The sequence below is a fragment of the Cynocephalus volans genome, chromosome 5, assembly GCF_027409185.1.
Source record: "Cynocephalus volans isolate mCynVol1 chromosome 5, mCynVol1.pri, whole genome shotgun sequence".
Classification (NCBI taxonomy): domain Eukaryota; kingdom Metazoa; phylum Chordata; class Mammalia; order Dermoptera; family Cynocephalidae; genus Cynocephalus; species Cynocephalus volans.
In genome coordinates, this window is record NC_084464.1 from 7881862 (window position 1) to 7906856 (window position 24995).

The 24995-nt window shown below is 50.4% G+C and overlaps 1 pseudogene; it reads left to right on the forward strand.

The window, feature by feature from the left end:
• Positions 1-24620, forward strand: part of LOC134378249 (GDNF family receptor alpha-2-like) — a 36361-nt pseudogene extending 11741 nt beyond the window's left edge.
• The last annotated feature ends 375 nt before the right edge of the window (positions 24621-24995 follow it).

The following is a 24995-nucleotide window of genomic DNA, read 5'->3' on the forward strand; positions in this document are numbered from 1 at the left end:
CCCTGGCTCTTCTACTCGAGGCTTTTCTACTTGGCCAGCTTGCTTAACCTCTCTGTGCCTCAGTTTCCTCAGCTGTGAACAGGGGGAGTAACAGTCCTGACCTCATGGGATTGGTGTGAGCTCTGAAGGAGCCCATGGGTGGTAGAGCCCTCAGCGTGCTGCGGGCACCTGTGAGTGTGCAGCTGGCCGTGGCTGTCGGTGGTAGTGCTACCACACTCCCCCGAGGGCTCTGCTCCTGAGTGCCCTGAAGGCAGCTTCCCAGGGATGAATGTCTGGTCCCCAGGCCTCTCCCCAGCCCGGCCTGCCCTGGGGACTGAGGAGGACCATGTTGAGCTCCAGCTTTACTTGCCAGGGCCCATGTGCAGAAGCCAGATGAGCTTTGTGGTTCTTTCTTCTTGGCCTGTTCCTCTGGCTGGGGGACCCTGGGCCCAGGGCAGCCTGCTCCTGCTTGGCAGTGGGGAGAGGCTTCCCGGTCTTGGGATTGCTCCGTGAGGGGTGGGACTGCTCTTCCAGGAGTCAACACTGCTACTCAGGGGTGGCCAGCGTGGGTCCTGTTCTCAGGGGTCTCTGAGGACAGGGATCTGGCTTACAGGCTCCCGGCTGAGACAGGCAGTTTTGTGGCAGTGTCTGAAGTCTTTTGAAACCAGGGTTTCTCAACAGCAGCTCTATTGACGTTCTGACCTGGCTCATTCGTTCTTGTGGGAAGAATCGTCCTGTGTGTTATAGGACGTTTAGCACCGTCCCTAGCCTCTACCCACTGAATGTCAGTAGCACACCCCCAAGTCATGACAACCAAAAATGTCTCCAGGCATTGCTTTTCTCCTGGGGGTCACAGTCCCTGACAGTTGACATTAGCTGCTCTAAAGTGCGAACCGAGAGACTTTCCAGGGAGACCCCGAACCCTTTCCAATGAAGAATTCTCAGGACAATGTTTCTCAACTGTTTTTTTTCTCATTTATTGCTCCCCAAGGAGAAAAATTAATTCTCCCTGACTAGAGCTATTAAATACCAAGGAATCAATTTTCATCACAAAGGGTCAAGTTTTGGGGGGCTGCAAACCATTGTAATACCTACGTTGCCCACCCAAGAACCAACTTTTGCTCCCGTTGGTGATCCTCCCCCCCATGGAGAATGCAGGTCCCAGAGGGTGGGGAGGGGATGACACTCACATCCCTGGCGGGAGAAAGCCCGGATGCTGTGAGAAAGGAGGCATGGGCTGGGGTGGCTGTTGGGTGGGGGTGGATGGAACGGAAACCTCAAAGACGATCACTTGGGTGAAGCATCCTGCCCGGCTCTCTGCAGCTCAGCCCTGTGGGGGCACGGCAGAGGCACTGGGCACAGAGCAGGCCCCACGCTGGTTCTGCCTGTGGGCACTGGGGTAGCTCTGTGAGATCCATCGACGGGGCTGGACTAATGATGGGCTGACCGAGGTCCTTCCTAACATAGACTTTGATTCCCACATTCTAATACAGACGTTGATGCTCATGTTTCTTAATTTTGAATAGAAATTCGCCATGGACCGTTTCTTTTGAGACACTGCCCTGGGGCTCAGATGGAGGGGTAGGGCACTGTTCACTTGTGGATTCTATGGTGGGGATGCCCTGGTGGCCCCCAAAGCACCCATGTCCCCCCCCACCAGTAGCTCAGGTACCAGCTAAGTACAACTGCGTCGACAGGTGCTGCAGGTTTACTCCAGTAAATAGATAACATTGGCTTGCTCCTGAATGCCGAGGCTCGGCGGGCCTTTCCTTAGGCCGGGCCCTTGCTTGATCCTGGACTCACAGTTAAGTATCTTCCTAGCAGAAAATCTTTACGTAATGGACTTGACACTCTGTGGGACAAGGATGTTGACAAGACAAATGAGGAAATTACTGGGTCTGCAGCTCAAGGAATCGGCTCCCTGTTCCCTGCTGCCTGGGGATAACTGGGCCCCACACAGCCTCTGTGCTCCAGGGCCCATGTCCCAAAGTGAGGGCCAGGCTTTGGGGACTGTGATGGTCCCTCCTCATCACCCCTGTTGACTCTGCTCCACCAAGAGCAGCCCTAGAGCTGGGTGAGTGGGCACCTCTGTCTGGGGAAACTTGGACACATAGCTGGAGGGGAGGCCCTGGCCCTGCCAGCAAGAAACCAAGTGGCCTTAGTGGGGAGCAGGAGAAGGCAGAATCGGGAGTGGGAGGCTGGATTCCACTGCAGCCTGTGGGGCCTCAGGCAGGTCCCTTCCACCCTCCAGACCACGTGTTTCTTTTCTGGAGAATGAAGTCATGAGATTAGAGCAGTGTTCCTCAACCTTGGTTCTATCAAGGCACATGGAAAATGGTGATATGGTAGGACGAGCAGACCAACTTGGAGCTCAGGCCAGCACAGGCCCCCTGCCTGGCTGTCCTGTGGCTGGGGGATCCATATCTGGGACACATATCGCCCACCTGTGTGGGCACGCTGGGTGGGAAGTCTTGGCCTGGGTGACCCAAGATCCTGCCCTAGTGCTTTAGGATTCCAAGGCTGCCACCCTGTAGGACTGTATGAAATCAGGTGTGAGGCCCCTCCCTGCTTCCACACACCCGTATTTGGCTGTATGTGGCCCCCGGCACCGTCTCTGTGTAGAGAGGCTGTGGCAGGGGCATGGAGTCTTGGTGGCCTCCTCTGAGCTGCCTGGGCCCATCTGGGGCACCAGGGGATGATGGTGCTGTGTCTTTGGGGCCTGGTTGCTGCTATCTCTTTACTGTCTCCCATCTGAGAATTTGGTGCCTGGTTATAGGGGCCTCCTGGAACATCTGTTGTTGTTCATCTCTTGCCCCCTCTCTCTGCTGGGGTCCTCGGGAAGTCCTACTGGGATTCTGCTGGCAGTGAAAGCTGCCGGGATCCCCATAACACCCTCTGATGGACAGAAGCCCTGGGGCAGGGCATGCCCTCGGGCTCTCCCCGCCTCTCTGCCTAGTTCCACCTGACAGGCCCGGGTTCAGTGATGGGTCAGCTACTCCTGAGTCCAAGGCCAGGCAAGGAGCAGTCTGGCTGTGCCCTGACCCACAATGACAGTGATGTGGGAAGCTTCCAGATGTCCTGCTCTCGCCTTATACATGGGAAGAGAGTTTTCATGGAGATGTAAGGTTTGTCCCATTTCTAGCAACTCCAACTGCCCCCTTGAAAACAAGACACAAGTGTTTAGGGGCACCTGGTGCACAGCAAGAGCATGGGCCTTGAGCCCGCAGTTCTGGGTTCGAATCCTGACTCGCCACTTAGAGGGGTGTCTTGGTCCTCACTGTGGCTTTTTTGAGCAGTGGTGCCCATATCCATAAGATGCACCTGTGATGCTACTAATAGGGTTGATAAAGAGCCATCTTTTCTGCCAAGGGTGTTTGGTGGAGGCCGGAGGTCATCTAAGGGGATGCAGGGGTGCAGGAGCTGAAGTCGAGCATCCATCTCGTCCCCAGGCTTCTGTGACTCTGTGAATACTGAACCCTAGCTGGTCCTGTCTGGGCAGGCAGGAGAAGATGGAAAAGGTGAGGAAGGAAGATCTCTCAGGCAGAGAGGCAGCCGAGGGAAGGAGGTTCTGGAGGGTGGTATGGAGCGTGCAGGGGCAGGTCTGATAGGAGCGAGGGTGAGAGGGACTGGGTGGGCCAGGCAGCGGTGTCCCTCACCACCACTGGGGCCGTGCCTCAGGCCAGGGAGAAGTGGCGGGCAGGTGGCCTTGGCTGGCGCTGCCTGTGCATTCTGGGGAGGGGCAGGGGGTTTTTCGGGCCTCTACTTTTCATGCAAGTGCTACCAGAGGCACGGACGGGCATGGAGAGTATTTATGGAAACATTGTTTTCCTTTCTGTAACCAGAAGGGGATTTAGGAGTCAAGTCGGCCCACCCCTTCACCTCACAGAAAAGGAAACTGAGGCCCAGAGAGAAGGGGCAGACATAGACCAGGTCCAAGTCCTGGTTCCACCCCTGCCCAGTGTGTACCTTAGGCAGGTTCCTCCCCACTCGGCCCCTGTTTCCTCTTGCCCAACATGGGGCCGGTGGAACCCCTGCCTTCTGGGATTTTTGTAAGGTTTGAATGAGATAATGTGGGTAAGTGCTTGACCCAGTGCCTGGTGTGTTGCGCTAAACTATGTTAGCTATTTAAACATGACTGTGGAGTGATTTCTCCAAGCTCATATGGCAGGTTGTGGCAGGGCCGGCCTAGAACCTGGTATTCTGGAAACAGAAATGGTCGTATGCCTTTTGGTGACATGGGGGCTGGAGTGGAGGAGACCAGGTGCTTTTCAGTGGACAGAGGGGCCCTGAGGCTCAGTGGGAGTCTTGGGCCATGACTACCTTCTTGTGCTGGGCTGTGACTGGGCAGGGGCGGATGGAGGCTGCTTGGTGGCCTTTTGTGGATTGCAGGCAGGAGAGAAGGTCAGTGTCCACTCTGGTTGGCCAGCAGGCCTCTGGGGTGGGCCTTCCTGCTTAAATGGAGCCAGGTGAGCGTCAGGGATGTTCTTGCTGGAGGCTCCAGTAGTTTCCTTTTTGGGGTCAGGAAGGAGAGAACAAACATGCAAACAAGAAGCCTTGCGTATGGCTCTGGGGGGTGAATAACACCTTCCCCTGGTGCTGTAGCACTTTGATCTTGTCATGGCACTCACTCCCACATGTTGGGGGCATGTGTGCCGTCATGGGCTTGGGTCTGTGTCCAGTGCATCCGTCCTCTCTGCGTCCGTCCCTGGTTGCCTAGCACTCTGTCCTAATACACAGCCACAGAGGATCCTGGAATGGTGGGTAGAAGGTGGACTTTGAGGCTGGCGAGGCCTAGTTTGGAATCCTGGCCTTGCCTTACCAGCTGCATGACCTCAGGGTCACCTGACCTCCCAAACCTCATCTTTCTCGTCTGTGAAATGGAGTGGTCAGCTGCCTTGCAAGGACCAGTGACGATTCGCGGCCTGCTCCTCACAGGGTGCTGGCACACAGGAGCGAGCTCCCCAGATGGAAGCAATTGGTGTCACTGTCTGCGGACTGGAGTGAGCCGGTAGGCTAGAGGGAGGCCTTAGACCTACACAGGAAAAGGTGACTAGGAGTCCAGGCACTTGTGAGGTGCCACATACATGCTACCTCTCAGAGCAGCTGGAGGGGTGGGTCCTGGCGGGGGTGGGGGCGCAGGAGGCAGTATGGACGTGGCCGGGCTGGGGCAGGACCTCGGAGCGGCACTGTTTAGTTCAGTAAACACTGAGTCTCAATGTGTTCCAGACAGGTGTGAGCCACTACAGTAAATGAACCTGTGTCCTTGCTGCCTGGTGGGGAGGGCAGATCCACTTAGACACCCAGTAGGTGGTTTATTGTCAGTGGCCCTGTAGACCAAGTGCTGTGCCAAGAGTGCAGGAGAGGCAGCACTGGGCAGTGCCTGGGGAAATCAGGGAAGTCGTGCAAGAGGAGAAAGTGGGATCTGGGAATGAGGCCCTTCCTGGCAACGTCATGGCTGGCAGGCCTTGCCAAGCTTAGGGTGGTGAAGCCTTCTGATCCTAGTGGGCTCGGGACGGTGAACAGTGGCAGACAGGAGAATGGCCTCTCTGAGATCTCCTCCCTTGGGGCTCAGGATTACTCCATGACAGAGCTCGGGATGACTGCTCAGTTAGCGGGGTTCAGTCCCTAGGGAGGGGCTGGGATGCCCTTGGGTGGGATGAAGGGACTTATTTCTGGGCTCAAGAGTCAGTCCCCCGTGAAGTTTCCATCAGTGGCCCTGGTGGGGCTGGGGGAGGCTTGGGCTGGGTTTAGCTCTGCTGGATGCTGGGGGGAGCCCCTTGCCTTCCCTGGGCCTGGCCCCACTGAGGCAGGCCCCACACCTTGGACTGCTGAGCAGAAGGATGGAGAGTGAGGCTTTAATGCTTCAGGAGGTTGGGCTGATGCCTCTCAGAGACCCCGTGCTGAGGCAGCCCCTGCCAGGAGGAGGTGGGGGTGTTGGGGGTGGCAGGCTGGGGAAGAATGGAGGAGCGGGCGGCCTCCCTCCCTGCCCCCTTCATGGTGGCTGGGGAAATAAACTGCTTATCCTCAGGTTGTCTCCCTGAGCCGAATGCAGAAGCATGTTATTTACATTTCAAAATTGCATTCTTCTTCTAACAGCTGTCAGAGACTCTGAGTGTCAATGAAAATTGGGCTTTGCTGCAGCCCTGTCACCTCTGACACCTCTCCTTTCAGGAAGGATTTGTCTGATGGCCAGTGAACGGTGTAGGGTGGGGAGAGTGTGGGGACAAGAAGAGGTGGGCTGTCTGGGGGGATGGGGTTAGGTGACTGAGTGGCTCTGGCCATGCAGGTGGGCACCTGGGACCGAGCAGGAGGAAGCCGGCTTCCCCAGCTGGGGTGCCGCAGCTGGAGAAATGCACATTTCCCCTCTCCTGTTTCCCTTTTCTGTCTCTCCCCACCAACGATTTGCTCATGCTGAGGGGTGAGCAGGGTGTTGGCGACTTCATCTCTGGTTCCCTTTGGGTCCAAGGAAGAGACTGCTATGAAAGAAGGACCAGGAGAGAACAACATGGAACCCCAAAGAAGGGCTTTTAGTGTGGAATTTCAGGCGCTGTGGCTGGGGTGAGGTTTTTCCGGGAGAGGGTGTTTTCTGGTCCCCTTCAAATCTGACTTCCAGGGACCAACTGCTGTGTGTGAGACAGGCCCTGCCAGCAGCCGGGATGGGGGGCAGTTCATGATGGGCTCCTCCTGCTCCTGACCAGCTCCCAGATAGTGCATGCAGGTTCTGTCCTTCGCGCATGCCTGGCATGGTCACGTGTCAGACTCACTCTAGTTTATCCTGATATAGGACAGGATAGGTACCTGCGCTGAAACCTCTCCCAACCACATCTGTCTGCATGCTCCTGGAGCTCCATGGTGTGCGGAGAAAGGAGTGCAACGAGGAGGGGGCTGGTGTGCGAAGAGAGTGTGTGTGTGTGTGCGCGCGTGTGTATGTGTGTGATGTGGGAGTGTGGTCTGGTGTGTGTGCATGCACATGTGTGGTGTGTGTGTGGGGGTGGTATATGCGTGTGTGTTAGTGTGCATATGGGGTGTTGTGTGTGTTAAGAGTGTATGTGATAGTGTGTGTTAGCATGTGTATGGGGTGGTGTGTGTGTGTTAGTGTGTGTATGGGATGGTGTATATGTTAGATTGTGTGTGTGACAGTGTGTGTAGGGGAGTGGCTTGGGTTTTGGCAGCAGCTCTGTGGCTCTGTCTGTGGACAGGGAAGTGGAGGGGAAGGCAGGCAGGAGGGACAGGGAGGCGGAGCCTGGGTGGGAGCGTGGAGCTGGGAGACTGGCCCTCCCCAGCTCAGAACAGTCTTAGCCGTCACTACTCAGGGAACAGCCGCTGCTGCCTTCAGGCCTTTCCTTATCTCTTTGGAAAGCTCTGCGAATAGTGGGACAGGGAGGAATGCGAGGGGCACCGGGAGGTGGGAAGGCCGTCATGGCCGACCAGCAGAAAGAACGGTAGCCTTACCTCTGCATGCGGGGGCGTCCTGCCCCACTGCGCCCTGATGCTTAGGGACTCTCTGCAGAAGAAACATGCGTGTTCATTCATCCCAGATACTCACGAGTGTCCTTTGCATGCCATGCCCGGCTCTAGGTGCCAGGGAAGCATCAATGAACAAAGCGAGCCAAGAAACAAATTTGCAAGAAAAATGTAAGACGGCAATGAATGCTGAGCAGAGAATTGAAATAGGATGAGGGACAGAGGTGACTGGGAGTTTCAACATGTGACTCACAGGATGGACCCAGCTGTGGGAGGGTCAGGAGTTGGCAGAAGCCCCAGGTGCAAACCTGCGTGTGGAGGGTGGGTGGGCAGGAAGGCCCTGTGGATGCAGAGGCAGGCGGATGAGGCTGCAGGCCAGATTACGGGGTTTGGACTGTATCTCGAGAGTGATGAGAAACCAGACAGTTGTGCAGTGCAGTATGATTCATGCACTTGGAAAGATGGCTCTTGTACTCCGGAAGAACGGCTCACGGGGACGGGGGCCTGTCCTGCTTCCCAGACAGGAGTGGCAGCAGGGAGCCCCCTGGAGAGGCCGCTGCTGTGGCCCAGGCGAGGGATGGTCGTGGGAGAGGTGGAGAGCAAGCCTGGGTTTGGGGTAGATTTTGGAGGTGGGTTGAGAGGATGCAGAGCTGGAACTATGGATAACTCTGATACTTTGGGTGCGAACAACGATGAAACTCCATCGGACCAGGTTAGAGGGGAGACGTGGGAAGGAATGGGCTGTGGGCGGGTGTGCAGAAAGGAGGAGTTCTGTTTCAGCAGCAGCGTTAGGAGTGAGATGCTGATTAGACCTCTTGGAAATACCAAGTAGGTAGTTAAATGTAAACCTGGAGTTCTGGGGAGAGGTCAGGGTTGACTCATAGATTGAGGGTTATTAGCATATAGATGGCACTTAAAGCCATGGCACCTTGAGGTCACAGCAGGAGAGTGTATGGTCAGGGAGAGGGGAGGCTGTGCTCTCCACGCAGAGGAGGAAGAGCCAGCAAATGAGGCTGGGGAGGGAGGGGCGGCCAGCGCAGTTTCCAGAAAGGGGTGATGAGCAGCTGTGCCCGGTGCCCCCAAGAGGTCGTGTGGGAGAAGTTGGGTACCATGGAGTTCACGGTGGTCTCTCTAGAAAATCCTGCATGGAGAGTGGGGTTGGCAGCTTGATTTGGGGAGGATGAGGGAGAGAATGGGAAACGAAAAGGGAAAAACAACCAGAGACCACCTTTTCAGGCTTTGCCAGGAAGGGGAACAGCAATACAGGGGCTGAGGGGTCATGGTGGGTTTTGATTTGGGGTTTGTGTGTTTTGTGATAGGTAATAATGGCAGCACATTTGTATGCTGTTGGGAAAGATCCATGAGAGAGGGAGAGACTGAAGGCTTAAGAGGGGAGGCCCAAGTGGGCACCTGCCCATATGGCATGCACCGGCACACGTGGCATGCACACGTGGCATGCACCAGCACACATGGTACGGCAACCTTTGATGGGGGTGGGTCCTTTCTCCCTAGTGATAGGGAGAAGGCGGGCAGTGCACAGGTGAGATGGTTGATTGTTGCTGGGGTGGGAAGGTGAGGGATTTATGTCCAAATCTGCTATTTTTTCATAAAGTATGAGGCAAGTGCTATGGTCTGAATGATTGTGTCTTTCCCCTCCCCACCCCCATTTCTACGCCAAAATCCTAGCCAGTAAGGTGGTGGTGTTAGGAGGTGGGGCCTTTGCCAGGTGATTAGATCATGAGGGTGGAGCACTCAGGAATGGGATCAGTGCCCTCATAAAAGAGCCCCAGAGAGCTCCCACGTTCCTCCCAACAAGTGAGGACACAGGGAAAAGACGCTGTCCATGACCCAGAAGGTGAGCCCCCCCCAGACACCACATCTGCCAGCAACTTCATCTTGGACTTCCCAGCCTCCAGAACTGTGAACAATACATTTGTTATTTATAGGCCACCCAGCCTAAGGCATTTTGTTATAGTAGTGCGGACAGACCGAGACACAAGGTAATCAGCTTAGAACAAGGGCGGAAGAGAGAGTGCAGAAAGACTGAGGCAAGAGAAGGTTTGAAATGGCATTTTAAGGCATTTGGGGTCAGGAATTTAAAGTAAGACCAGTCAGGCTGGTTGTGCATGCATGTGTGTGAGTGTGTGTTCCTAGAGATATTCAGCTGCTCAGGAGCCAGCATGGAGTAGGAGTGGCTGGTTTCACCGGGGTTGCTGGTTAGTGAGGATGACAGAGGAAGGCAGGGGTGGAGGTGTTCAGGCATGTGCGTGGGGCCAGGAAGTCTAGGCTGGGTGTGGAGGAAGTGAGCACAGCATGGTGGGATGGTTGAGGGACGGCAGGTGGCTGGGTCAGTAGGTCAGGGTTCGGGGGAAGTTTAGGGATTGCTGCAGTAGGAATTTCAGAGAGGTTGCGGAAGGTGGGGAGATAGTGGTCCGAGGTTGGGATGTCAGCATTCCAGGGATGATGTGGGTGTCAGTGAAGTCGAGGCCAAGGGTATGACTGTCGATTTGGAGCTAAGGGTAGGAAGAAGTCCCTGCAGGCAGGAGGACAGGTGGGCAGGGAGGTCGAGTGTTGTACAGACTGTCCCTGTTGAGTGGCCGCCACCAGGAATGGTGCCTGGGAAGGGATGGGGGGAGCTGGGTGTGAGCCAGGTGGGGGGTCATTCCCAAGAGAGGGGGCTGGTGGGATCGGTAGGTGACAGCCCTGGGGAGAAGCTGGGGTGGTGACCTTCACAGGGGGATGGAGGGCCCAGAAATGACCAGGAGGAGACAGAAGCCCTTTTCCACCTCTGGGCCTGGAGCTCAGTCGCCCACAAGCTGCCCACTGGTCACTTCTTTCACAATTAGCATGCTGAATCACTAAGTCGCTGATTTTACCAAACACGTTGATTTACCCAGACTTTTTTCTGTAAATTGTCTTTAAAGCTGTTAGAAATTCACATTGAATGGTGTTCATGGCTGTTGAAGATTTTTGCAAATGGTCTTCAGAGCTGCATTTTATGATATATTTAATTTTTTGGAGTCTAAGGGTCATGTCTTGAGGTGGACTTCTCATAGTGAGAAAAGTATATTTCATAGTCAGTAAGCAAAATGATAGCTTGTGATTGGCATCTCGAATCCTACATCCATTCATCACAGATAAAAAATGCTGAGGGAGGATTTAGGTCAATTACATCAATATGAAATGCCGCACTTTTGGTTGTTAATAATTATAAATACAAAATTAGAGTGGATATGCCATTGTGGGAATTGGTGTGAGAATGGTAAAAACCTTAACGTAATAAACCCCCCAAACGCCAAAACTATATTTAATATAGAGCACTCAAAAGTGGCCAAAAAATTCCCTTCACAGTGAAAGAAAGAAAGTTAAATTTTTAATTGCTAGAACCACAAAATTAAGACTAATCTGCATTTTAAGGAATGAAGAAAGAATTTTAAACATGGTAAAATTTGACAAAATATAAAATGATATTCAAAAGCATCCAAATTGATTTTTTTTTTTCCTGAATTGGTTTTCAGTGAATTTGCTGTTCATCAAATTAATCTTTGGCAGGTTGTCCTGCTTCCAAAAATACAGCTTCCCCTGGAGAGTGCTGGGGTGGCTGGGTGTGGTGGCAGGGCTGGGAGGTGAGAGGAGAGTTTGGAGAGAAAGTTGAGGATATCAGGGAGCTTGGAGGAGACTCCTGGGCAGGTGTGGGTAGGGTGGGCAGCCTGGCCTTACAGAGCAGTAGGGGATGGGGGTTTGGGTCCCACCAGATCGCTGGCCTTTGAGTGGCACCTGAGAAGACTGAGGCGAGGTGCTGGGATTGGTCCTGTCATCTTTGGGGGAAACTGAGGTACCGCTTCCAGTGAGATGGTATGGACAGGACTCTTGGCCACCACTCCTAGCGGTGTGGGGCCCAGAGGTCAGAAGATGCCCCGAGGTCCTGCTGTGTCAGGCTCTCTGGATGGAAGACCTCCTCTTGCCCATGGAGTGGGACACTGAGGACGGACCCCTTTGTCTTTTGGGACATAGTGTGTTGAGGCAGGAGCACATGGGACTGGCCTCTTCTACCAGCAGGGTGGTGTGAAAGTGGGGGAATGGAGAGATTGGAGGGAGGACCTTTCCAGCCAGGTTGCACATTTTTAAGCAAGCCTTTATCGCATATGTGCTATGGTCTGGAAACTTTGAGAGGCATTTTCATAATACATTACCCTGTTAGATCTTTAGCGTAGTCCTGTGCGTCAGCAGGGTGGGTGTCATCTCTCCATTTTGCAGATGAGGAGATTGCGGTTCAGAGAGGCTACATAGTCTATGCACACTGCTCTGCTGGTTGGTAGCCCAGTCAGGTCCCCCACCTCCCAAGCCCCTGCTGGACCAGAGCCCTCGCTCTTAACCAGTGGCACAAGACCTGAGAGTAAGCCTAGGGCCAAGGGGAAAGTTTTCCTCTGTTTACTTGATTCTAATCTCTCACCTGCACTGGAGTGTAAGCTCCAGGAGGGCAGGAGCCGTGTCAGCTCTGATCATCGCTGCAGTGGTGCTTGACTCGTAGTGGACCCTCGGTAAGTGTTTGTTGTAAAGGTGAACGGGTCTTGAGGGAGATCTGGGTTTGGATGGCCCCATGTGGGCGAGAGGTGTGGAGGGGATGATGGAGGTGGCTACACCCCACAGGGAACCCCAGCCCCTGGTGCCCGCTTTCCCTACCTTCCTTCCTGCCCTCTCTCCAGCCCTCTTTAGAGTTTATGCTACATCTCATTGTTAATTGCCCCTCTGCTCACCTGTACTCCCCTAATTATTTGGAATCAGTTGACTCCTCCTTTTGAGAACTCACGTCTTGGCTTCCATGAACCCAGCATCTGTTGATTTTCTGCCAACTCAAGATCCACTTCTTCCCCGTGCCCACTGCATACTGGTGCCCCAGGTCTTGGTCCTGACCCTCTTCTCTATTTTCACCTTCAATCTAGGCAACCTCATTTAGTTACGTGGCTTTAAAAACCCTCTAATGTCAATTACACCCAGTTTAGGTCTCTAGCCCAGACCTCCCTCCTGAACTCCAGACTCTTTGACCTTTTTTCCTTTTCAGCATCTCCACTTGGACATCTACTGCGCGTCTCAAAATTAAGTCAGAAACAGAATTATCCACTTAGTTCTGCTCCTCCTCCTCCTTCCTCCCAAGTCTCTCCTATTTCATGAAACGATATCACCAGCCACCTGGTGCTCAGGCCAAAAACCTAAGAATTTTCTTTGATTTTTTTCTTTCCTTTTGCTCAAAACTCAACCAATCCTTTCGGATTTACATCTAAATTATGTGTAGAACAGGCTCTTTTTATTTATTTATTTTTTTGCCATCTCTGCAGTCACCACCCCACCCAAGCTCCACCATCTTCCAGCTGTGACTGCAGCAGCCTGCAGCTGGTCCCCTCTCCTGCCCCCTCCACGTATATTCTCTCTACCATACATCAGTGAATGCGGGCATGTGGCTCCCCTGCTTAGTGCTGTCCAAGCACTTTGTGTTTTAGAATAAAATCTGAAGTTTTGACCCTGCTCTGCAAGGTCACACGTGGCATCCCCTGACTGCCCCTCCGACTTCCCTTCCCTCTAACTTTTGCCTCATTCAGGAAGTTTTGGCCACTTTCCCTGTCCTTTAGACGAGGTACATGCCAGGCCCCTGCCTGCCTCAGGACCTTTGCATGCGCTCTTCCTTTTGTTTGGAATTCTCTTACCTTGGATGTTTTGTGTGTTTTGCTCCATCTTTCCATCTCAACTCGATGTCACCTTTTACAAGAGGCCCTTCCTCATCTCCTAGTCATTCTCTTCTGAAATCCTTATTTTCTTCCTAACACTTACCAGTTCTTTAAATTACCTATTTACTTTTTCATGTGTTCATCACAAGCTTCTTTTCACTAGAAGAAGACCCCTGGAGAGCAGGGGCTCTGTCTTCCCTGTTTACAGCTGGATTTCCAGGGCCCGGCACGTACTTGGTTTGTGAAAATATTTGTCGACTGACTGCTATTTGACCAACTGCTAACTGCAGGGCCGTGGGTGCCGTTCATGGAGAGGCAGGCATGGTTGGGAGCCCTTGTGTGTATGTGCGTGTCGCTGTGTGCACACATGCTGTTGTGTTTGCATGGGACCAGAGTAGATAGACTCCTCTTAGCCTGCTGTGGTTGACCTGTGGTTCTGGCTCATAGGAACAGGGTGGGACAGGGGAGCTCTCCCAGACCTCCAGCCCTGAGTCTTGCACTGGTTTGTCGGGTGTGTAGGCAGGAGAGTCACAGAATATAGGAGACCATGTATCTAAAATCCCATCATTTTTTAAGTGAAGAAATGAAACTCAGAGAGGGACATGGATTTATCTGGGGTCTTACCCAGCTGGAAGAGGTAGAGACAGAGTCAGGACCCAAGTTGTCTGACCCACACTTTAGTGGCAAGCTGCACAGCTTGGCCCAGGGGTCCAGGTGCAGACACTGCAGCTCCAAATGGCATTAGGGGCAAATGACCAGCTGGCAGTTTCCTGGAAGGCAAGAAAGGAAGTTGAAACACCTGGGTCCCCATTGGCTTGGAAGTATTACAGAATGGTGAGCGTCTTACTGCTGCCCCTGTAGGGAAAGGCCTGTATGTGGTTGGAAAGTCTACCTTGATGAGCTTCTTGGTTGAGATATGGTGAAACACCCAGGTGGCACACCTAGGTGACAACAGAGGGCCACAAACCATCTTGTGTGAGGATGGGTTTGGTAAATTGTGTGCTGGGTTGGGGCTATGTGTGCTTAGGGAGGGACCTCGGGAAGCTCAGCCACTCCTCTAGGTTTTGGTTCTCAAACTTTGGAAGGTGGCCTCTGAGACGTGGGGAGCTTGTGAGATCCTGATGCCTGGGCAAGAGCCATAGAACTCCTTCCTCAGTGGGTCTGGCATGGGGCCTGTGAGTCACAAATGCACAAGAGCGTAAGCACCTCTGTCCAAGTCAGTCTCTTCCTCCTAGTGCATGCACGTCGCTGCTGGGACAGGAGATGGGGCATAGGAATAAATATTTTTATTTCGTTAGCTGTGCATCTTACTGTGTGTTAGAAAGTTAGAACGATTGTAAATAGTATCATTTAGGACAAATCTAGGTAGGTACTGAAAAATTTACAAAGTGAGTCAATTAAAGAAATTAAAACATTTCATTTAAGAATTAAGGGATTTAAAGAAAAAATTATTAGTATAGGTGGTACTGTTAATGGCCCCAATTATATAGGCGGTTCTTGGGCCGTTGAAGCTTGGTACACCCAGCTCTATATAAATGCCAAACAAATATTTAAAGAAAATCTGTTGGAAGAGCGCTCACATGCCTGCCTGCTGGGGTGCCCCACTGTCTGGGGCCAGCCTGGTTGGTGCAGGAGGGCGGTAGGCTCAGGGCCGCACCCTAGGAGAGAGGAGGAGAGACTGGGCGGGCTGGGCTGGGCTGGGGTGTGGTGGGGGGCAGTGCATTGCAGGTGTGCATTGGAACCTCTGGTGGAGGGAGGGAAGGGATAAAGAAGACATAGAGTGTCCCAGTGCAGGGGGTGGGAGGATGTTCACTGAGGTTTTTACAAGTGCCAAGCATTGTGAAATGCCTCCCCCTTTCTCCTGGGCAGCAGTTTACCATCGACCCCTTGGCCTTGTAGATGTGGGTTCCTCTTAGCAGCCTGGGAGACGCACGTGGGGTGGGAGCTGGAACATGTGTTGGGGGCAGGATCTCGTGGGTCAGCCTGGGCCTGGGGTGCGTTTCTAGCTCTTGAGTCCCTCCCAGGCCTTGTGTGGTTCCAGCTTTCTGTGCAGGGATGGGCTGGGGTAGGCAGAGGGGTCTAGGATTCCTGATCCTCATCGCTGCCCTTTGCACATTCTAGTTCAGAGCTGGTGGCCCGCAGCAGCAGCCAGGCGAGGTTTGTGTTTGGAATTCCCCACCTCCTTCATGCTCCATGAAGGTGACTCTCCTTGGGGACTCCAGGGAGAGGAGCCTCAGGCTATGGAAAAGGCAGCGTGTGGCTTGGGAAAGGCACAGGATGCCATGTACATGTTACTGATGGCTTGCATGCTCCTGGCTGTGTGCCCTGTCCTGCCCTGACTGTCACTCAAGGTGAAAACCATAGTGAAATCCTGCTTGGAGAGGGGCCTGGCACTGTGTCAGTGCCCAGGCCAGCTCCATGGTAGAGTGGGGCCCCCAGCATCAGGCCACCCACTGCTGCTCCCCCATGGAGGATTGTAGGGGACGTAGCCAGGCAGTTGCTGTTGCTCTTGCCATGTGTCTTGATTTTTTTTTCCCTGGGAAATCTACCAAGTTTTGGCCCAGGGGGTTACATTTCCCACCCCCCCAGCAGAAGCTTTCACTATTCAAGCTCCAAGAGCAGCCACGGAGGCTGTAATTACAGGGGCATTAGCTCAGGAACATGCTGGGAAGAGCAGGACCAAGCACTTGGGATCCCAGAAGCGACCACAGGTCTAAATTAGCTGCTGTTCTGTTGGCAGTCGTCGCCCTGCTCCTCTCTGGAGTCCCTCCTGGTCGTCCCTCCTCCACCTTGCCCGCCCCCCAGGCAGCATGTGACGGGGGCATGGACAGCTGGTGTGGGAGAACCCCTCCCACAGAGGCAGTGTCCCCCCAGTAGACTTTGTGTTGACCAGAGTCCTGGGGTCCTGCACAGTTTGGTAGCAGCTCAGGGCGTTGCTTGGGGAGGGCCCTTGCTTAGCTCTTTGGCGTCTTCTCTCGCCCTTCCCTCTCTCAGTCCTTCCCAGCTTTGCCCCTGCTGTTCCTTCTGTCTGCGGTCCCTTTTCTGCCCTCTTCACTTCCTCTGGCTCTGTAGTTTCTACAGTGATGTCTCTGCTGCCATGACCCCTAGGTGTGGGCAGGACACTTTCTTCTCTGTGCCCTGACTTCCCGACACAGAACTCAGTCCTGGCACCGGCTGCTTCTCTGTCCTCTGCTGAGTCTTAGGCAAGGCTGCAGCCCCTCAGTGTCTGGGGAAGTGCCTGGCACAGAGTAGGCCCTCAATAAAGATGTGTTAATTCATTGATGAGGAAAACAAACCTCGATTCTTTTTCTGCTTTAATTGTCCCTAATGCTCTCTTTTTTTTAGACTTAATTTTTTTTAGAGCAGTTTTAGGTTCACAGCGAAATAGACAAGAAGGTATGGAGATTTCCCATCTACCCCTCGCCCCCACATATGCGTAGCCTGGCCCACTGTCATGTCCCCCACCAGAGCTTTGTAATCAATGAACCTGCATTGACATGTCATTATCCCCCATAGCCCATAGGTCACATTAGGGTTCACTCTCGGTGCTGTACATTCTATGGGCTTTGACAAACGTATGGCGACATGTATCCACCATTATAGTATCATAGAGAGTATTTTCACTGCCCTAAACACCACCTGCTCTGCCTGTTTATCCCTCTCTCCCTGCTAACTCCTGACAAGTGTTCATCTTTTTACTGTCTCCCTAGTTTTCCTTTCGAATGTCACATAGCTGGAAGCATACAGTGTGGCATATGGCTTCTTTCATGGAAGGCTCCTCCGTGACTTTTCATGGCTCAATAGCTTATTTCCTTTCATCACAGAATAACAGCCTATTGTCTGGATGTACTCCCCCCCCCTTTTAATTTTACAGCAAGCACAGGGAACTTTTCTCTCTTTGCCTTTCTAGGGCTGTCACTGGCTAGATCAGGTGCTGGGGTGAGCGGCTCAGTCTTCATCCATCATCTGCCAGCTGTTACTTCTGAGCTACTTCTGGGCCCCACATTGATAACTTATCATACATGGTCTTGTATTGACCACAGTCACCTGCTCGGTTTGGCGTCCTTAATAGTATTAGTCCACATCTGTGAGCACTTATTATAAACCAGACCCTGTCCTAAGTACATTGATTCTCTCACTCATCAAATACTTACTCAGCATCTATGTATCGGGCACTGGATACTGTGGACAGAGCAGCAAGCACCACTGACAAAGCTCCTGCCTTCATGGAGCTTATATTGGATACAAACAAATTACTAAGTGATATACACTGTGGCAGATGGTGAGTGCTGCAGGAAAAACAGATCAGTGTAGGGATAAGTGGAGTGCATGTGGGGGGTTGTTATTATGAGGAGAGTGGTCAGGAAAAACAGAGAAGGTAACACGTGGAGCAGAGACTTAAAGGAAATGAGGAAAGTTGCCTGAGGCAAGTGTAGGGGTGGGAGATAGCCTCCCAGGCCTTCCTCAGAGAACTAAAAATAGACCTGTCTTATGACCCAGCTATCCTAGTGGGTATATACACAAAGGAAATGAAATCAATGTATCAAAAAGACACCTGCACTCCCATGTTCATCTCAGTACTATTCACAATAGCCAAGAGACAGAGTCACTTTAAATGCCCATCAATGGATGAATGGTTTATTTTTTTATTTTTTAAAATTTTATTAGTTACGCATATCCATGGGGTACGAAGCTGACCGTCACCATTTGTGCCCAAGATGTGATGGTCAGATCTGCATTATCAGCATGCCCCTCACCACAAATTGCATTTATTCCCCATGTCCCCCACCCAGTTAATCTCCGACCTCCCTACCCCACCCTATCCCGCAATTCTAGGTGTGCTCTCTCCCTCTGCAAGCCCAACACACCACCGTGGTCTTTCTTTCCTTCCTTCTTTCTCTCTTAGCTCCCACTTATGAGTAAGGACATGTGATATTTTTCCCTCCGTGCATGGCTTATTGCACTCAACCTAATTTTCTCCAAGCTCATCGATGTTGCTGCGAATGGCAGAATTTCATTCTTTTTTATGGTAGAGTAGTATTCCCTGGTGTATATATACCATGTTTTCTTTATCCAGTCGTCCATTGATGGACACTTAGGTTGGTTGCATAATCTTGGCTATTGTAAGTAGAACTGCGTTGAACATGGGAGTGCAGGTATCCCTTTGACATGATGATTTCCATTCCTTTGGGTATATACCTAGAAGAGGGATTGCTGGATCATATGGTAGATCTGTCTGTAGTTGTCTGAGAAGCCTCCACACTGTTCTCCGTAGTGGCTGTACTAATTTACAGTCCCACCACCAGTGCAGGAGCGGTCCCTTCTCTCCACATCCTTGCCAGCATTTGTTGTTCTCTGTCTTTTTGCTTATACCTTTGACTAATTGATGACTAGTGATGTTGAGCATTTCGTAAAGTGCCTGTTGGCCATTTGTATGTCTTCCTTCGGTAAATGTCTATTCAGCTCCTTTGCTCATTTTTTAATTGGGTATATATATATTTTTTGCTGTGTAATTGCTTGAGTTCCTTGTATATTCTGGATATTAATCTCTTGTTGGATGTATAGTTTGAAAATATTTTCTTCTACTCCGTAGGTTGCTGTTTCACTCCGTTGATTGTTTCCTTTGCTGTGCAGAACCTTTTTAGTTTGATGTAATCCTGTTTTATTTTTTCTTTTGTTTCTTGTGCTTTTGGGCTCTTGTTCATAAAGTCTGTGCCCAGTCCTAGTTCCTGAAATGTTTTCCCTATATTTTCCCTTAGTAGTTTTACAGTTTCAAGTCTTATACTTAAGTCTTTAATCCATTTTGAGTTGATTTTAGTATTGATGAGAAGTGCATGTCCAGTTTCAATCTTCTGCATATGGATTCCCAATTTTCCTAGCACCACTTATTGACGAGGCAGTCTTTCCCCCAATGTATGTTTTTGTTGCCTTTGTCATGTATCAATTGGCTGTGAGTCTGTGGGTTGATTTCTGGGTTCTGTATTCTGGCCCACTGGTCCAAGAGTCTATTTTTTGCCATTATCATGCTGTTTTGGTTACTCTAGCTTTATAATATAATTTTAAGTCAGGTAGTGTTATGCTCCATTTCCCCCCCTCAGGATTCCTTTGGCTATTTGGTGTCTTTTGTTTTTCCATATGAAAGTTAAGATTGTTTTTTCTGTTTCTGTGAAGAATGTCATTGGTATTTTGATGGGGATTGTATTGAATATGTAGATCACTTTGGGTAGTATAGACATTTTCACAGTGTTAATTCTTCCAATTCAAGAGCATGGAATGTCTTTCTGTCTTTTTGTGTCTTTTAAAATTTCTTTTAGTAGAGATTTGTAGTTCTCATTGTAGAGATTTTTCACCTCCTTGGTTGAATTGATTCCTCAGTATTTTATTTTTTTGGTGACTATTGTAAATGGGGTTACTTTTCGATTTCTCTTTCTGTTAGCTCATTATTGGAGATTGTAAATGGAACTGATTATGGGGCATTGATTTTGTATCTTGCAACATTTCTGAAATTTTTAACTAGTTCTAAGAGTTTTTTGATAGAATCTTTAGGTTTTTCTATATATACAATCATGTCATCTGCAAATAGGGACAGTTTGACTTCATCTTTTCCAATCTGGATGCCCTTTATTTCTTTCTCTTGCCTGATTGCTATGGCTAGTACCTTCAGTACTATGTTAAATAGGAGTGGTGAGAGTGAGCATCCTTGTCTTGTTCCTGAACCTTGAACCTTCAGTTTTTCCCTCTTCAGGATGATATTGGCAGTGGGCTTGTCGTAGATGGCTTTTATTGTGTTGAGATATTTCCCTTCTATACCTAATTTGTAGAGAGTCTTTATCATGAAGGTATGTTGAATTCTGTCAAATGCTCTTTCTGCATCTATTGAGATGATCATATGGTTTTTGTCCTTGATTTTGTTGATGTGACGTATTATTTATTGACTTGCATATGTTGAACCATCCTTGCATTTCTGGGATGAATCCCACTTGACCATGGTGTATAATTTTTTTGATGTATTGTATTCTGAATGCTGGTACTTTATTGAGGATTTTTGCATCTATGTTCATCAGAGATATTGGTCTGTAGTTTTCTTTTGGTGTTGTATCTTTTGTTTTGGTTTCAAGGTGATACTGGCCTCATAGAATGAGTTTGGGAGAGTGGCCTCCATTTCAATTTTATGGACTAGTTTGAACAGAATTAGTATTAATTCCTCTTTAAAGGTTTGGTAGAATTCAGCAGTAAAGCCATCCTGTCCTGGGCTTTTATTTGTTGGGAGATTGCTGGTTACTGCTTCAATCTTGTTCTTGTTATTGGTCTGTTCAGGTTTTCTGTGTCTTCTTGGTTCAGTCTTGGTAGTTTGTATGTGTCCAGAAATTTACTCATTTCTTCCAAGTTTTCAAATTTGTTGGCATAGAGTTGTTTATAATGGTCTCTAATGATTTTTCATATTTCTTCAAAATCAATTGTAATGTCTCCTTTTTCATTTCTGGTTTTTGTTATTTGGATCTTCCCATGATTTGGATCACCCATGATTCAGATGTTTGTGCACTTAAGGTTGTGTGCTAGTTCTCTTAGAGATGCTTCATTTAAAAAATTTTTTTTTCCTTTTTCTTGTTTGCCTGAGTTATTTCATAAAGATCATCTTTGAGTTCATATATTCTTTCTTCAGCTTCTTCTAATATGCTGCTTAAGCTCTTGGTTGTGTTCTTTACATTTCATTGAATGCATCTTTAAGTTCCAGGAGTTCTGCTACATTCTTTTTTAAGGTATTAATCTCTTTTTAAATTTCCTCCTCCATATCCTGGATATTTTTTCTCATTTCATTGTGTTGTCTTATAGAGTCCTCTTTTATCTCATTGAGTTTCCTTAAGATAGTTATTCAAATTTCCTTTTCAGTCATTTCAAGGGTCACCTATTCTATAGGGTCTGGTACTTGAGAGTTACTGAATTCCTTTGGTGGTGTCATATTTTCTGATTTTTAAAATATTTACAGTATCTCTACATTGATTTTTTTTTTTTGTCCTTTTTTTTTGTGACCGTGCTCAGCCAGTGAGTGAACCGGCCATCCCTATATAGGATCTGAACCCGCAGCGGGAGCACTGCTGCACTCCCAGCGCTGTACTCTCCCGAGTGAGCCACGGGGTCAGCCCTCTACATTGATTTTTGGTCATCTGTTAGATCAGTTGCTTCTTCTATTACTGTGGAGTGAACTTTAAGGAGAAAGACTTCTTCATCTTTTTCCAGGGTCCTCCAGTGACTCTCCTTGTGTCAGTGAATTCAAATATGTATTGGTCCATCTACACAGTGGTTGTGGATGTTAAGGCAGTGAGCTGTCCTTGCAATAGTATTAGCTATTGTTATACTAATATAACAGTATTACTTTATATAATAGGAGGTGGTGGCTGTTACAGACTACTTCTTTGGAAGCTGTGTGAAGCCTCATGGCAGTGGTGCAGCATACAGGGTCCTGCCTTCTGTGTGGGTGGGGCAGGGGTCTGGCGGGTGGCTGGCCTGTTCTCCTGGCTGCCTGAGTGCCTCCCCTGTCAGCAGCAGTGGCTGGATCAATAGTTTAAAACAAGTACGGTATATATACATGATGGGATACTATTCAGCTAGTGCAAAGGCCCTGAGCCCAGGCCAGGATTGGCATGTTCCAGATCTAGGAAGCCAGTGTGGCTGGAATGTAGGAGAGTGAGCCAGAGGTGGGGGTGGTGGGAAGGAGGTGAGGTCATATGGAGCAGTGCTGGCTAACAGAAATTCAATACATTTCACTGATGTATGTAATTCTAAATTTTCTATAGCTACCTTAACAAAGTAAAAATAAATAGGTGAAATTAATTTTAATAGTACATTTGTTAACACCATATATCCAAAATACTATCCCTTTAACATGTAATCAAAATAAAAAATTACTGAGATACTTCACCTGATTTTCTTTGTTACTAAGCTTTCAAAATCTGGTGTGTCTCTCCATATATGTGTGCACATTGGAAATGTGCTAGCCACATTTTACGTTCAATGGCCATGTGTGGCTAGCAGACACCATATTGGACAGCACAAATATAGAGCCTTGTGGGCCATACAAAGGCCTCTGAGTGACATGGGCAAGCCAGTGTGGATACTTTGGGGCCCACAAACACTCTGCCCTAGGTACTAGAAGGTTCACTCCAGCTGCTGTGATGAGAGAAGAGGAGGTAGGGAGTGGGGGCAAAGGCAGAGCAGGGAGACTGGGAAGGAGGCTTTTACCAGGCACATGGTGATGGTGGCTTGGATCATGGTGGTAGCAGCAGTGGGTAGTGAGAAGTGGTTGGATTAGAACTGGCGGCTTTTCCTGATGTGGTTTGTGAACAAGACAGGAGCCAAGGAAGTGCCAAGAGTTTTGGCTTCTGGAAGGATGCAGTTGTTTTCAGCAGGATGAGGAAGACTGTCAGGGGTGGAGGGTAGCCTTTGGGGAAAATCTGGGGTTAAGTTTGAGATGCAGCTGTTGGGGTTTTAGGGAGAGTTGTCCAGTAAGCAGTTGGGTGCAAGAGTCTTGGGTTCAGGGGAGAGGTCTGGTCTGGGGATATAAATCTGGGAGTGAGAAGCTTATTGATGATGTTTAAGGCCATGAGATGAGCTGAGAACCCTATGGAGTGAGTGTATATAGAGAAGAGGGCTGAACCCTGGGTAGCACAGATGGAACCAGCAAAGCAGGCTGAGCAGGAGAGTGCAGGTAGGCAGCAGGGAGACCAGCAGAGAGTGGAAGGTAAGTGAGGAAGGGGGTCGGGAAGGAGGGGCAGTCAGCCGTGTCCAGTGCTGCTCATGGGTTGAGGGACACCAGGCCTGGGGATTCCTGATCACTGATGTGAGGAGTGGGGACATACACCAAAGCTGACATGGGTTCAAGGGAGAATGGGAGGAGAGGAGAAGACAGCTGGTATAGGCCGATGGTTCTCCCTGGCATCCCACCATGCTGGGTGTGATCTGGATGCCTGCTCTGGTTTGCTGCCCATGTGCTGGGTGACCTTGGGCAGGCCCCTTGCCCACTGAGGGCCTCAGTTTCCTTATCTGGAAAATAAGGGGGTTGGGTTAGATGATCTCCCATCCAGCTCTTGCCAGAACATCTAAGGAATGCATGTGCAGACTGGATTCTTGCCTCCCTCCCTCTACCTGTGGTCAGGTCTGACAAGAGATGCTCTGTTGGTGGGAATTGGCTGGTGGTGGAGCATTTGGTGGTCCCTGTGTTGTGCGCCCCCTTAGAATAGCTGAAGCTTGTGGAATGGTGGGGGTAGCCACCATAGAGGGGATGTGGCACTTCCCCAAAATTCTGCCCAGTGGGGTGGAATGTCTGTGTTCAAGCCATGCTACCCCGTGAGCCATGGCACAAAACTCAAAACACAAAACCCACTGCACTAATGCCACCAAAGTCTCAGCACATCTGCCCTTTGGTTGCTTATGTGCTCATCAGAGTCATATGTCGGGGTCCTAGGCTGGGCTTTAGCTTTGACCTCACGCTTGCAGGACTCCCAGCCCAGGGTGGCAGTAGCAGCATCCCTTCCTCTCCTCCCCAGGGGGGCATCTGACATGTGGAGGGGCAATTCTGGTGGTCATAGTGGTGAGGTGAGGATGTTGGTTCTGGTGCTGTTTGTACCCTGGCTGCTGTAGCTCCCATCATGACAATTGTCCCACCACACGTGCTGGTGTGCTTTTGGCAGGTGCTCACGGGCCCTAGGCTGGTCTTGGCTCAGCTGCTCCCTGGTCGTGTGATCTTGAGCCAATCACGTTATTTCCCATGTTTGTCCACAGGGTCATGCATGTCTAGTTGCTTGCCTGTTAGGCTTGTGATGAATTTTAAGTAAGATTTTGTATTAACACTCATCATTGCAACAGTGACCATATGTGCAGCTTACCCTGTGCCAGGCACAGTCCTGAGTACTGTGTGGCCCTGTATATTAACTCACTGAATCCTCAGCACAACCCATTTCACAGATTAGTGAACTGAGGCAAGGAGCGGGCATGTGAAAGCATACTGAATGCTGGGAGGGGTCTCCCAGTGAGTGGGCAGCTGTGTCCTCCCCATGCCTGTGTTGGCCTCTGACCTGCTCTCTCCTTCCCTCTGCAGGGACAGGGGCGGAGCCGGTGGTCAGCGCCAAGAGCAACCATTGCCTGGATGCTGCCAAGGCCTGCAACCTGAACGACAACTGCAAGAAGCTGCGCTCCTCTTACATCTCCATCTGCAACCACGAGATCTCACCCACCGAGAGCTGCAACAGCCGCAAGTGCCACAAGGCTCTGCACCAGTTCTTTGACCGTGTGCCCAGCAAGTACACCTACCGCATGTTCTTCTGCTCTTGCCAAGACCAGGCGTGCGCTGAGCGTCGCCGGCAGACCATCCTGCCCAGCTGTTCCTATGAGGACAAGGAGAAGCCCAATTGCCTGGACCTTCACAGTGTGTGCCGGACGGACCACCTGTGCTGGTGAGAGCCCTGCTACAGCGCCGTGGGGGTTGGCAGGAGGTGCTGTGGGGGGCCGGGGTACCCCTTTCTCTGCATTCCCTGGGACCCATTGGATTATGACCCTGAGCCCAGCCAAAAGGGGGTTGGGAAGGTTAAAACTGATATGGACATGTACAAAATGAGTCATTATCCATCCATCCATCCATCCATTCATTCATTCATTCGTTCGGAGCAGTTTTATCATGTGCTTTCTCTGCTCAGCCTCATGTTGTGTGGGAAACCAAGATGAGCAACCGAAAGAGTTTATGAAATTATGGACTCCTAGAGCCTTGGAATAAGAAGGGACCTTCAGAGAATTTAGTCTTGTTTCTAAAGGAAGCTCCTGCCTAATACCCCAACA